The 15,312-nt window shown below is 43.4% G+C and overlaps 1 protein-coding gene across 1 annotated transcript in view; it reads left to right on the top strand.

Moving 5' to 3' along the window:
• Positions 1–3,136: 3,136 nt before the first annotated feature.
• The window catches only part of PLCB4 (phospholipase C beta 4), a 381,356-nt gene continuing 369,180 nt past the window's right edge, over positions 3,137–15,312 (top strand). The window contains exon 1 of the mRNA XM_081097388.1: positions 3,137–3,281. The gene's annotated coding sequence lies outside the window, so the exon portion shown is untranslated. The remainder of the gene's footprint in view (positions 3,282–15,312) is intronic.

Raw genomic sequence — 15,312 nt, 5'->3', positions numbered from 1 at the left:
GGAATCCACTCAGATGTTGCACCTCGGGAAGGCTTTCGCTTTCCCTTGTACCACAGTTCTTAACATTAATCTACGTTACGTACTTTTAATATGCTATTCATCGTCTGTCTCCTCTGACAGTATCCAAGCTTCGTGGAGGCAATGATTTGCCTCTGGTGTTTACCTCAGTATCCTTGACAAAGAATAGTGCCTGGAAGGTTCCAAACTGTCTGTCAAATGATTGCCTAAGATGTCATTAAAGGGAGGGAAATGGAACTTTAGCAGAATCTAATTGAAATTCGCATTTTGAAAAAAATTGAACTCTTTAATGTTTATACCCCGCTGAGTTGAGATTCCTTAATAAATTCAGTATTAGATTGAAGGCCCAACAAGAACAACAAAAGAGTGCTGTGACTTGGCTCACCAATTTGCAAAATTAAAGCTAGGCTATATCTACAGGAATTTGAGTGAACTCTAGGCCAGGAGGGCTTGTTTTATGCAAGTGTTAGATTGGAGGGGGCAACCCACCTTGCTATTCCTCTCATAAAAAAGTGAAGTTTATTATTTTTTCATGCTTTGAATCTGAACGTGGCCATATAGCTGTCTTTGGTCAACAGGACATTAGCAAAAGGAGCTATGAAATGCTACTTTCAATTGGGGCTTGGCTTCCCTCGCTGCTGGGAACCGGGAGCACACCGTATGAAGAAGCCATGCGGAGAGAACACCCTGTCATCCTGACTTTAGGGATGAGGCTCCAAGCCCCAAGTGTCTGCAACTGCATGAGTGGGCCCAGCAGAAAAAAGCAGAACTGCTCTGCTATATCGGTCCAAATTGCCGATTCACAGAATTGTGAGCTAACGCATAGTTGTTGTTTTAGGCCAGTAGGTTTTGGCATGGTTTTTATACAGCAAAGGCTAGCTCATCTGTCTATGGGGCTGGGAGAGCACAGGAAAATACCCCGGAAGTCCTGCAGAGCTGGGTGTGAAACTAGCTACACTGCTTCCTGGCGGTGTGACCTGGGACAAATCGCTTAGCCTTTGGAAACTATGGTCGCCTTGCATATCCAATAGAAAACAGGCCTACAGCGCTGCCCTACACTCCTGCTAATGCAAGTCTGATCTGAAGACCGGCAACCTTGGCATGACATGGGAGCTTAGAAATGCCGAATCTGGATCTCAAGTCTCACCCCAGACCTGCTGAACCAAAATATGCACTTTAACAAGATAAAACGCAGATTTGCATGCACATAATGGTTTGAGAAGAGCTGCCATAACAGCCTGGAATCATCACTCAACATCATCACATCTTGCAGCCCCCCCCCCCCCCCCCCCCCCCCCCCCCCCGCCCGTGAACAGCGAGGAGCCACCAGCCTTTCCCCGAGATCTTTCTTTCCTTCCCAGCCTGGCAGGGGAACTTGGTTTAGGGCTATTTTTCTTGGCTTGCTCACAGCAGACAGGCTCAGCCACTTAGGAACTTCGTTTCAGGGCTCAGCTAAAATTGCAGCTTTTAGCTGGGGAGTTGTCATCGGGCTGACCTCAGCCCCCTTTTGGTGAAGACTGTCCTGTTGGTAAACTTTTGATCCCCTCCTTTGCCTTGCCTGGAAAAGTCCAGGATGTGAGTCTTTTGCATTTACAATTGTCTCTGTCCCTTTGGATCCTGGACTGTTGTTGGCGCACACATTGCCCATCCATTCCCCACATGCAGGAGTGGCCAGACTCATTCTTTCCTCCTGGGCAGCTGGACCTGCTCAGGCGGCTGAGCATGCCCAGTGCAGCTGCGAGCATGGCCCCAGTCCCCAATGCGCAGGTGCCACGTCTCCGGGTTTTGGTGGCCGCCAGCCGGGAGGAGGAGGCGGAGTGGCTGGGAGGGGAGCAGGGATCCCTCCCGGGAATCCGGCAGCCACACGTTGGGTGGGTCCACACAAAGCGGGGTGACGCTAGACCCAACACTATTTGGGTCTGAATATCAGGGCGATTCGGAGTCACCTGGGGGCAGCTGTAGGGCAGGGGGGGACCCAAGAACTGGCTAGACTAGAGCAGCGCCCGAGCATCCAGGGACCAAAATGTGTGTGTGTTGGGGGGCGTTATGCTCTGAGGTTGCACTTGAGGGAAGACTTTTTGGAACCACTTCATCTCTCTGTAGCTCAATTTAAGCCTGGAGGGAGGGAGGGAGGGAGGGAGGGAGGGAGGGAGGGAGAGAGAGAGAGAGAGAGAGAGAGAGAGAGAGAGAGAGAGAGAACAGTAGTACTAGTGTTTTGGAAGACTGTTTTAAGGATTACAAGAATAAAAAGCGTTTAGAACAGTGCCGATGTAAGCGCTTTATTTATCACCAACATAAAGAAACACTTCCCCTACCCCCACGAGTGGTTTTGGGATACCAGTTTCGCCACTCCTGACACCCCTCCACTCTTTACTCCCACCCCCACCCCATGGCCCACTGGAGGCTGTGGGTCTCCCGAGGAGAGGGTGCCACTTGCCACAAGGTTCTGTGCCCCGCGACACCTATACCTACTCGACGCCGGGCAGGGGCCGTGCTGCGAAGCTGGGTCCGCGGGGGCTGCCAGGGAGACCCCAGAGGAGCGGGCAGCTGGGCGGCTTCCCCAGGCGCCCCACCCACCATCTCCCAACTCTCCCCGCTACCCGTCCCTGGAGGCTGGCCGGGGCCTCCAGGCTGCTCCCCGGGCCCGCCCGGCGCCCCCTCGCAGCCCCGCGGGCTCGCGGCGGCCCGGCGGCCAGCCCGGCCCCTGCCCACCCCCAGCCCAGCCCGGGCGCGCCGCACTGGGCATGCTCCGTAGCCTGGGCAGGTTGGGTCTGCGAGGCGACTGCTCGGGCTCCGGAGCCGGGAGGCGAGAACAAGGAGGGAGACTCGGGGGCTGAGGAGGCGGGTGCGGCGGGCCACCGGCGGGCGGAGGGGCCGGGAGCCGGGGAAGCGCCCAGCCCGGCGGGCAGGCGGGCAGGCGGGCAGAGAGAGCCGGCGCTGCCCGCCCTCGGCTTCGCCGAGGAGCCCGCCGAGACCCCCGCCCGACGCGGAGGTGAGGACCGCGCGCCTCGGAGGCGGGGAGACGGGGAGGCGGGGAGGCTGGAGGAGGGGCGGGGGCCGGCGGGAGGGCGGGGCCGGGAGAGCCGGAGGGGGCTCGGCGGCCGCTCCTTCGGGGGGAGGGGGCGGTGGCGCCGGGAGCGGTAAGTGAGCCGCACCGCCAAGATCGCGGAGACACACGCGCGCACCCACGCGCGCGCACACTCGGGGGCTCCAGGCGGCGGCGGCGGCCGCATCCCCGGCAGCAGCTCCAGGCGAAGTGACAGGTAGGAGAAGGCATTTCGGGTCCCGCCGGAGGATGCGCCCTCCCGGGCCCGCCGGGCTGCTTGGGTCCCGGCGGATGCGTCCCGGTCGCGCGCGCGCGCACCCGGATGCCCTGGCCGGGAGTCTGTGCAGGTGCAGGGTGCCAGGCGTCCGGTGCGCGCGGGGGCCCGGGGTTCCCCGATGACACCCCCTGCCCCCGTAATCCTCGCCTTCTGGGTTCCCCCAGACTCTGTCCAGACGTTCACCGCTTCTGACTAGAAATAGCCCGGCCCGACGTGTATATGCTTATTTTGGTTGGAAATAGTTGGCACCGTGCAACGCATGTAATTGTATACGCGTGTGGATCTTCTTACCTCTTCTGGGAAAATAATAGATGACTGACCAGTTCCACTTAAAACAACACCGACAGGCCAGCCCACGCTGGGGGGAGTGTTTGACATACCAGTGAGGGAGAATAAAGGTGGTCTTATTTTCAGAATTTTAAAGTTGCCTTTTCCTTACCTAATTACTCTATCTATGTAGTACAGTACTTCTGACTGTAGACTTTGTAGGCGATACTGTATAGAAGTATGGAAATATGGAATTCGCCAGTTTCTAAGTGTATCTAAGTACTTTATCTAGAATCAAGAAAACTAGAATTTTTAAAGAAAAATGCAAATGCCCATTATATTACTTTAAATATGCATGTATTTAAGAGATGGCCCTCAATAAAAACAAAACAAAACAACAACACCCTCTTGCTATTGCTCTCAAGTAAGTGTTTGAAATTTAGTTTTGGCTGAAACGTTTATTTTTCACCATAAATGTGATACATGGAAGTCTAGACATTATGTGGAGATAGCCACTAGTAAATCTGTATGGTTGGCAATGTCACTCAAACATAGGTAGCTGTATAATGTTATATTAGAACGGAGTTTCCCCTTTAAAGAAAAATCAGTTTCCTAGAGTAAACAGGACCAAGAAAAGCAACTGGTGACTTTACCAGGGTATCTTCCAGGAGATCAAGAAAGTGTCTAGGGAATTGTGTTCTTCAGAAAGGAAAATTGTGCGTGTATGTGTGTGCGTGTATAAAATTTTAACTTTATCTTTTTAGTTTTTTCAGAACTGTTGGATTAAAAAATATGTGGTTTAATTGAGAACCTAAATTATGAACTCTTCAAACTTCAGTGGCCTCAGTTATAGAATCATGCAAAAGAATAAAAAATCTAGCTGGGCAGGGGTTGTGCTTTAATCTCCATTATCCCGGTTATGTAATCTAGAATGCCGTGTTTTTCATAGGACGGTCTTACATAGTTTTTCAGCTGGCGTTTTAATCCAGTATGTCATCTTTCTTTTGAACTGTAGAAGTTTAATAAATGATTGCCATCTTGGGAGAACACCTGTTTTCATAAAAATCTACTTTTTAAATGGAATAGCATTTTTTAAATTGTCATGTTTCGGTACCTGAGACTTTTGCTGCCCAAATGAGTAACCCTTTGCATGTAATATATTATCACACATCTAAAGGTACCCTGTATTAGATTAGCGATTACCCTTACCTCCAACTATATTATTGCTCAGCCATCCGCAAGTAGTTTTGATTTCGCTTTGATGATATCATTACCCAGCTCTGAATTAATCACTGGTGAAAATGCTATTCTACAAGTGACTGTCAAAACAGAATTTCTAGGACTCCATTTGATCACTGGGTACACATTTATAACTGTCGGGATAATGCTGCCTTTATTTTACAAATGCACACCCACACAGAAGAGCTTTGTTCTGAAACACTCTTTTCTAAGTTTTATATTTGTATGCCTGAAAATGGGAGTGATGCGACACTACTTGAATGCCCTGGAATCTTGAGGTGGTGTTTTTTTTTGTCGTATGAGGTAGTGAAATATGGAAGTTTAAAAGTATTAAGGGTTACTGGAAAGGTTTTGCAGAAATGGGTTTTTAAACGTCTGAATCATCTCTTTGGTCTGTTTCATCCCCAGGCAGAGACCTAGGCAGTACCCGTAGCGCCGATATTCTGTCTTTCCCAAGAACATATCCAACTGTTTTTAGATTAATGTATACTGCTGATTTTGGCAACAGGGAGCAGTTATATTCGGCAATCCAAACGATCATGGCACTTTCCTAGGATACCGCTGAATCCATTTGGGGGTTTGATTTATTAAGAATTGAAATGATGACTAAGTACTTGCCTCATATTCACCCCTAACCCACCCTCTCTCCACGTTACAGTTGAAGTGAAGTTGAGCTTCAGTGCTGCTCTGTTGTTTTCCTGGAACTGATCACATAGCTATGCTAACTTGTGAAAGGATGTGATTATAAGTGAACTTACTTCTTGATATTGTGTCTGCTGCATTTTCATCCTCAAACTTTCAGATGTAGCCTACAAACTCAAATATCAGAATTAAGGAATACCTTTTCTGGATTATTTAAAACCACATTAATAATTGGCTGCCGAGTTCATTTAATTTTTAAATGTTAAAATCGTAGGTTGAAAATAAATGTAATCATTTTGGATCACAGCCCTTAGGTAATAGAGTCCTGGGAAAGAAGATTATGTATTTCTCATGTTCTCCACAAATGCCTTTAATAGTGAACTCAGATATTTTGGGGAAAGCAAAAGCATTCTTGAAGCTTAACATTATTTAGCAGATTGTGATTAAATTATCATCTTTGTGACACTTTTAAAGACTGAAAGATCATGTTTATTCGCTCTGCAGACTCGAGTTTTTAACAAACTGTTAACCACAGTGAATCCTATAAAACCCAGAACTTTTGCGTTTGATATGCAAAACGAGGTCAAGGACTAATGGAGCCGCTTTAATGATCACAGTTGGTATTTCAAGTCCAGACTGAAGTTTTTAAAATAGTTGCTTTTCACTTCATAATGTGAACTTCATAATGTAGGCCTTATTAGTGGCTGTCAAAAAGATATCCACCTACATAGAGCTTTATTTTTCATGGCTGTGAGTAGGCAGCAGGGACTTTCTGTGGTTTTGCCGTTGGTGTGCAAATGTTAACTGTGTTTGCGAGGACACTGCTTCATTCTCAGTACTATCCATCCTGCATTTCTACTTCCTTGTAATATCCAGGAAATATAATAACCTTGTGCAGGTCTTTCTTACATTCCTGAGTAGTTGTTTTTCTGTTTCATAGGTTTTCTTTTGATAAAGCCTCTCCCTTAAAGGAGAAATACTTCCTCAAGGTGTAGTATTATTTATCTAGTTATACATAGAATGATATAAAGGTTTTGCACATTCAGAGATTGTAGTTCTTTAACCAAATATAAAAATGAGTTTATTTCACCCCCTCCCCCCCCAGTGGAAGTAAATGCATTATTGATTAGGTGAGTGAGAAGTTTGCATTGTATTGGAAATAAGGCTGCTTTCAAAAAATCACCCTCAGGGTCACTTTTCTTCTCAAGGCCTATTTCACTTGGTTGCAACAAGCACCCCCCAAATCCCATTTTCTAAAAGGCTGGCTGGAAGCGCATGCCTTTGGATGCTTTTCACATGCTGAAGGTGGAGCCCAAGTTTATAAAGGAGATGAAAGCAGTGATGGATGCCCTATGGTCCCAATTGTAGCCAGGAGATCCTTATGTACAAGAGGATGAATGACCAGCGGAGTTTTTATTTTCTCTGCATGAACCCCATCTACTTTCTCTTTCCTTTTCTTTGTGGAATCAAAATAGTTGAAAGGGACATCAGTCTGGAGAAGGTTTTTCACTGAACACCTCTCTTGCCTACTACCTGTAAAACCTTCCAAGAGAAAGTCACCCATGTGACCTCAAGATAGTGTTATCTTATGCCCTTGATTGGGAGTCTCCTTCACAGCTCTTCTCCCATGATCCTTTGGTGTGCTGAGGACTGGGAAATTCCACCTCTAGCTACTGAGCCACCCATGGGCCAGGAATATCATCTCTTTAAGATACATTGCCCTTCTTAAAGTATTCTTTTCTCCTGAACAATTCAAGGGTGTTTTTGGCTCCCAGACACGAACGAAGAAGTGTCCTTAGAACAGGAGGAAGAAAAGAACTCAAAATAATTAATGTTAAGCAGCTCATCCAGAGGGGAGAGATCACAGACCAGCAGCTTGACATCTCATTCTTTCCCTCAGAACAGGAGTTCTTCACCTCAGGAGTTTGGCGGGTTCATGAATATAGCTGGCAAGTGAATTGCATCTTTATTTTCACTTACTTTCAGATAATAGGACAGGTATTAGAATTGCTTAAAGATTATTTTGATACATCAGTATAATTGGCTTCCTTTGTACTTGATTTTATGCATTTAAAAATTAAGCTGACCAGAGTCCATAGGATTCACCAGATTGAAAGGGTGTTTGTAACCCACTTGAGGTAAAAGACAACTGCTCTAGACACACTTCCTCTCGGAGGCAGCTGGGTGGAAAAGTGGGGGATTGCTCTGTGGGCCTGCTGTGCAAGGCAGCTCAGCCATATCCCTACCCAGCAGTGCGATGATACTGAGAACTGCAGGTGTTGGAATCAGGCCAGACCTGAGCTCAAATCCTGACTATGTTGTGTATTCCCTGTGTAACTCTGGGCATCCACTACAAGCTTCAGGTGCCCCAGCTGTAAAATGAGAATAACCCAATAGGGCAAAAAGTGCCTGGCCCTATGAATGATGCTGGGTATTGTGTTACTGCTGCTGTTGCTACAACTGCTATTAGTTCTTCTGCTAATACTACTCATATCACTGCTCACCCTCCCATTCTCCTCCTCTATGGGGACAAATGCCATATGAAGCAGGCTGAGTCAATGCCTATAAAACTTCTCTTAAGGGACACTTGCTGTAGTCCAGTGATAGCGAACCTTTTGAGCTCGGCGTGTCAGCATTTTGAAAAACCCTAATTTAACTCTGGTGCCGTGTCACATACAGAAATTTTTTGATATTTGCAACCATAGTAAAACAAAGACATATTTTTGATATTTATTTTATATATTTAAATGCCATTTAACAAAGAAAAATCAACCCCAAAAAAATGAGTTCGCATGTCAGAGGTGACACGTGTGTCATAGGTTCGCCATCACTGCTCTAGTCCTTGGGCAATGCAGAAGGTTCAGTCACCTTTTAGAGCCACTCTGAAGGGCCAGATCTTCTGGACTTGCCTGTCCCCATGCAGAGGGACCTAACATTAACTCATTCCTGCCTCAAAATTCTGTGACTGTGGGGTTTTGAAATATAACTCAGTGGGCCAGATGCTATCCCCAGAGCATCTGTGTCTCCCAGATAGGCTTTTTTGAAAGGCCACCTTAAGCCATTCAGGCCTGGAAGGAGAGAGTCATCCACTAGAATAATTTGGGGATCTCTGATGTTTAGGAGGAGGCTTCATGGCTCTTGTTTTCCCTGGGCTTCAATGGGACACTCACATTCTCTGCTTTATACAGTCATAGCACCAACAGTGACAAAACAACAGACATCTGTTGAACACACCCTTTAATACTCCCAACAAAATTTTTTGGTGGTTAATAATGGTATCTCTATCTTACACTTGGGGAAACTGAGGCTTGGGAAAGTCAGGGAGTTAAAGTTAGGGATAGGGTTCAAACCCAGGTAGATCGACCCCAGAACTCCAACTTGAAACCACTATACTATGTTACCCGCCACCCAAATACGTGCTGCTGAAACGTTTGTTACAATAAAATGTTTTTGTGACCATTATTTAAAGTCACTGGGCTGAGATATAACTGAGATGCTTCTGGCAAGCCTGCTGTGAAAGGAATTGAAATAGGCCGTTGAGGATAAAGCCCCGAGTCCTCATCTAATTCTAGGTGCTTTTGTTGCTGCAGTTGCATGGGCCAGAAGTCTGAGCGAGGAAGGTCACTGAATGCTGCTCTGGGGGAGCCTAAAAAAGCCTGTTTTCTGGAGGGCCAGCTTTTACCTGATGAGATTCCTCACGGTACCGATCAGGGTGTAGCATACTCTGATTTCTTAAAGGGCCAGGTAAGCAACATGCAGCTGCCCAGGTATCAGAGAGCTCAGTGAGTGGTGGGTGCTGCTGTGGGCATGGGGCGCTCAGCCATGCCCCTTCCTAGGGAGTAGCTCCCTGCAGGTCTGCCAGGTTTCTGCCGGGTGGGCATGTGGCTCAGGGTTGCCACCCTCTCTACATTTGCAAGAGGCACATGATTTATTTATTGTCAGTGCGAGATCTTCTTTTAAAATGGTTAGAAATAATTAAAATAAAAACAAATGTGTCAGCTCATGGGGTGGCCGGCCAAACAAAAGACGGTTATGGAACGCCTTTGGCTCATGAGCTCCTATTTTGAACCCTTTGTCAACTATAAGTGCTTGAAACACTGTGTAATAGACAATGTCAGTGGTTTCATCTTTAAGTAAGCATGGTGTCTTCTTTGTTCATGCGATTTTCCCCTCCTATTTAATTTCTTACAAAGGTTGCTGTGGCCATTTATTTCCAGTGCACATAAGTTTCAGATGTTGCATTTCTGCCTGTTTGTCCCCTCCTTCATTTTTTCTAAGATATTAGCAGATATACAAAGTTGAGGGCGGGGGAGGGGGACAGAACTTGGCTTTCTCTTCTATTTTGTGGTGCCCATTTAAAATAGGAACACCTAAGCATGGAGAAATGGGGGACTTCATTTATGGGGACATGGAGGGTTCTTGCCTGTGTCACTTATTTGAAGTCTAACCAGTCAGCGAATGTCCCCATTTCTATTTTGTAGTTGTTGTATTTGTCTTGGCCATGTAGAATGTAGATCTGTTTCTGCAGCTTAGAGTGTCAATGTGCAGTTACTTAACAGCCAGGCTTTCCTTTGGCTCTTAAATAAGAGGTCCCATTGGATCAAGTAAGAGTGAAATTCCTTGCCAGATGGGGTTTGGATGGGTTTCTCTCACTGCACAAATCACCAAAGGCCCCTAGAATTTCTATTAATTTAAAATTTTAATTGCTTTACAAATTGATGTATGTGATACATTAATATGTTCAAGTTGAAATGATAATGCAAAAATGCAGAAGCAAAATGTAAAATGCTCTTTCCCACCTACACCCATTCCCAGATATAACCATTGGCAACAGCTTAGAGCGCCTCTTCCCTCTTCTTTTTCTAGGCATTTACATATATAAGTATATATACACCCCTTATTATATAAACTGGATCCTACTGTATGCGTTTTTCTGGAACTTGCTTTGTTTGCTTAAGTCTATGTTATAGAGATCTCATGTCAGTATACTACTTATCTTTTTCTTTCTAACATTACATAAAATTTGGTAGTATTGATGCACTGTACTTTATTCAACCATTCCCCTGTTTTCAGTGTTGCAAACTGAAAGATTGAAATTTTTTGCACATAGATCTTTGTTCATCTGCGTGAGAATTCCTTGTAGCTTAATTCATAGAAATGGAACTCTTTGGTCAAAAGTATATGCACTTTTTACATTTTGAGAGAGCACTGCCAAATTGCCTTTAGAGAAGTTCCCCATGAAATTTCTATCTCATTGAACCTCAAATTATGAACATATCCTCCAGTTGAAGCATGCCCACATTGTTATATTGCTTCACTGATTTAGTCAGATTTCACTTATAAACAGTACACCAGGAAGTGACTTTAGAAATAGTCTTTCTCCTTCAAATTCTTTGAAAATACAGTACTTAATCAAAAAGAATTTACCAGTTAAAAGGCTAATTTAAAAACTGCTTAGCAAAGAGAGATCTTGTAGAATCAAAGTTGGAAATCTGTATTCTAATCAATTTGGTCAGCTGTGAAAATGAAGGCCCCGCACACGCGGGATATGTCACAAGTACCCTTGAATATATGGTTGAAGGACTGAGGCTTAGTCTGCACAGCCAGCAGAGGTTGATAATGACCTGGGAAACTCAAGTTAATTTCATTGCTAAAAATTCTATCCAGGTATATTTATAGCTTTTGACTTTCAAATACTTAATTATTTAAAATCTCTTTCACCTTCTACTTAGAGAATTAGCAGGTTCAGAGATAATGTTGTCTTATTGAGTTTTAATAGATACCTGAAGTTTATTTCCATGATATTTAGAAATGTTATACAGACAAAGGACTATATAAATTGGAAACTACACTGTATTTTCATTTAGAGAGATACAGAGGAAAATACAGAAAATCTAGGTCACTCACTTCCAACTATTTTCAGAAGTGACAACTTTAATAACTATAGTTGTTATCAATAAGATGAAATGCATTATTAGTTTATTTTTAGAACTTTGCAACATCCCTTGAAAGACTTGGAATCATCTCTAGCAAATCTTGATATGGATAACTAGCAGGAAGTAAAATATTGTTTCTGTTTTCAAAGATTGATTTGCTTCTTTCATCTGTTTCTCCAGACATCCATTTTTAAGAAAAAATTTTAGTTTGGCAATGATATTTAGATTCTGATTGTATGCCTTCTGCATATTTATTTTTATAGCATACTGTGAATTGTGGAAATATGGTAGGATCCAGTCATATTTTCTTGGCTTGGAAACCTTGCATATTCAGGAAAGTCTATACTAGGTTTTGCTCATGGAAGTGCTCTCGTGTTCTACTGTTTACAGATGACTTCCTTTGAAAATCGCTGAAAGCCACAGTGGAGGGCCCCACCTGGTCACTCTAACCCTGTGTCATTCAGGGCCCTGCTGGGGAGCAGATGGCATGTGTTAACCAGGTCCTTTGAGAAGGACTTAATAAAGGGATCCTTTAGGAGGCGTGGACATGTGTGCGGAACACAACTGGGATGAGTGCTGAACAGGGACATAGCAGCCATGGGGAGGCAAGAAGGGCAGTCCCAGAGAGCTGTGTCCTTTTGTAGAGCAGAGGGGCACAACCTGTAATGGCTCTGCAGCGACACAACAGGGGAATAAGTAGGCCTACCTCCCTCGCCTCTTGTCCCCTAACCTCTGCCTGTAAGTTCCATTAGTTGAACCCAGACAAATGCCAGAGGGCAAGGCAGAGGAGGAGGGGTGGGGAAGGATGGTGAATAGGTCTGGGAGGCAAATGGCAGGATCTACCCAACTGCCATTCTGAAGGAGAGGTGTGCATGGATGAGAGGTCAATTCAGGAAGGAAAGCCTATGGTTTGGTTTTGTGGACAAAAAAGCAACAACCACACAAACAACAAAAAGATCTGCAGCCACAAATGCTTATATTTAAATTGAAGTTGGGAATGTTCTATAATGCGACATGGCTGGTATCAGTAATATTTGTAGTGGATCTTAGAGTAACTGAATTTTTTTTTTTAGGTTATTTGGAATGGATTGTGTTTCTTTGGAATTGCATAGAACACATAAATACTTTATGTATTTCTGGAAGAACTAAAAGTGTAGGTTATAGACAGAAGGGATTAGTAAAGTCTGCAACAAGGAGTAGAGATACCCAAGATATCATGCCTTTGCTTTTAATATTTTATGAAAATATTTTATCTAAAATGTCAGGTACCTAGGGGGTGAGACTAGGAGGAAATTAAAGTTATTAACAGTAATTTTCATTCAAAGAAGTCAATTTAACTGAATCATTAGCATCACTGAGTAGGAACGAACAAGCTGTGTTTCCCCATTTGTTCAGCATGGCAGTAAGACTCTGAGATTTCAGGCTCATTTATTCTCTCTTTTTCTTCATCTTGTTGTTTGAAAAGGTGAAGACTGCTTTGTTTGGTTTGTATATTTGTCCTGAATGAACAAGCAATGAAACTTGATTAGAATCATAAACTCTTAGTGCTAAAAGTAATATCAGAGTTCATCTCTTCTTACCCTCAATTTTTATGGTGTTAAGAAACCAAGACCCTAGCTATTATCAAACTGCTGCTGTGCAAATTCCCTGACTCAGTGGCTCTGGGGAAGTCATATCTCTTCTCCAATCTGAAGGAATTGCACTAGATTAATTCATTTTTGCTGTTAACCTTCTAGGCTTAACAGCAAAAATTGTAAGAGCTTGCTTGTTCATTCTACATTCTATACAATTCTCATATGTTAGAAGCAGAGCTTCATAACTTCTTGTCCACCACCCAGTCATTAAAATGGTATTTTTTGGAGTTCTCAACATTGTTCTTGACTTTCTCGCTCTACAGTCTCTTTCTGCATGAGATAACTCATCCACTTCTATCATTTGTACAACCACCTATTTACTGATGCTTCTATATTCCTGACCCTTTGTCCAAGCTCCAGTTCTAGCCAGTTGTCTGCTGGAGATCTTAATGTTGAAGTCCTATGGGTATGGTCAAATCATTGTGTCCAAAACAGAAGTCCTCAACTTTGCTCCAAATCTATGTCTCATCTTGGGTTCTAACTTTTCATGAAACAGGTCGCCAATCTATTGCATTTATCTATTAGTATCTTGCATTTCTGTCCACTCCTCTTCCTGTTGCCTGACACTGTCCAAGTTTATGTTCTCTGTGTTTCATGCCTTGATTGTTCCAGTACCCTTCAATCAATTTCCCTATTGTGCTTCTTTCTCATTTATTCTAACATTCATGTATTCTGTTTGTTACTAAGTGAGTATAAGGTACTGTATTAGTGATCCAGTGAGGGCTCTTGCCCTCAGGGGTTTACAGAAGATGTAGACAAATAAACAACTATTTTATAAGCTTATGTCTTTGTCCCTTTACTTCATTCTTTATACTCAGCTAAAGTAATTTGCAGAAAAGAAATCATATTATAGCATCACTTCTAAAATGCTTCAGGACTTAATCCAGTTCCCCTAATTTGCCAAATACAGCTGGACCTGTACAATGAAATTTTAATATCTTTATCTGCATCACCTACACCAGTGATAGCGAATCAGAGATGACACGTGAACTCATTTTTTTGGTTGATTTTTCTTTGTTAAATGGCATTTAAATATATGAAATAAATGTCAAAAATATAAGTCTTTGTTTTACTATGGTTGCAAATATCAAACAATTTCTATATGTGACACAGCACCAGAGTTAAGTTAGGGTTTTTCAAAATGCTGACACGCCGAGCTCAAAAGGTTCGCCATCACTGACCTACACTAAGCTATATTACAATTCCAAGAACATAAAGTCTGTGGCCACAGTGCCTTTGCTGAGTTTGCACTCAATCTTCTTCAGCTGGCTGAGTCCTACAGGCCTTTACAGACTTCGCACAGCTGCCATCTTCTTCACAAAGCCTTCCTTGACTTCACCTCCAGATTGGGTTTCCCACATCGGTCCTCCTGTAGAAGGATTGGCAAATTTTAGCCACATATGACTTTCTTAGGGAAGGGATGAATCTGGTGCATATTAGAGACTAAATCAGTGTGTCTTAAATGAATGAATAGCTAAATGCCATTATTGCAATTCTGCAGACTGGGCAAATTAGGAAAGCAATCTGATGAATAAGCAGAAGATGTGCCATGCTTAATAAATTGAAGCCATCTGCAGACTTATTACAGAGGAAAAAAGTATTCCATGATTATTTACACTGGTCACCAGGATGTAGCACAGTGATCAATTTGGAAAGATGATCAGTAATTTGAAAACTCTATATTCATTACTTTTGCTAACAGAAATTCTGATACTTAGACGTTTTCCTAAAGATTAGTTTACCATTTATTCCCGGTGGGCACACTCCCATGCTGTTTTTTTCTTTTTATGAGTTCGATTTTTACTCAAGGTATGCTTATTTTTCTTACGGTGTGTTAGCACTCTGATTCAGAGACATTTCCTTATTTCAAACATGGCTAGATCTATAGAGCAAAAAAGCATTTAATCAGATTATTTTATTAAATGGGACTCTGGGTAACATAAAAATGCTTTGTATTTATTTTCTTATAGCATTTCATTTTCAAAATGATGTGTGAATATATCAGTGCCAAAGAGAGAAAGCAAGAGAATAATTAATTAATTGAAGGAACATATTTTGCTGAATATTGTTTTTAAGATCACCTTTTACTTCCTGAGGTCGGAGGGAGCATTGTATTCGTCATGTCAGTTGAATCTGATGAAAATAGTGGCGTTGACAGTCTTCATTGTGCTGTCCTCCCCAAGCTTGGAGTGTCAGTCATGTTCAAGAGGTTCCTTCTTCACAATTAGCATCTTTTTTTATGTAGCAAATTTC

Source organism: Myotis nattereri, assembly GCF_964212035.1.
Source record: "Myotis nattereri genome assembly, chromosome: 8".
NCBI lineage: Eukaryota > Metazoa > Chordata > Mammalia > Chiroptera > Vespertilionidae > Myotis > Myotis nattereri.
Note: the sequence above shows the minus strand (reverse complement) of the source record. Positions and strands in the feature narration are given on the sequence as shown.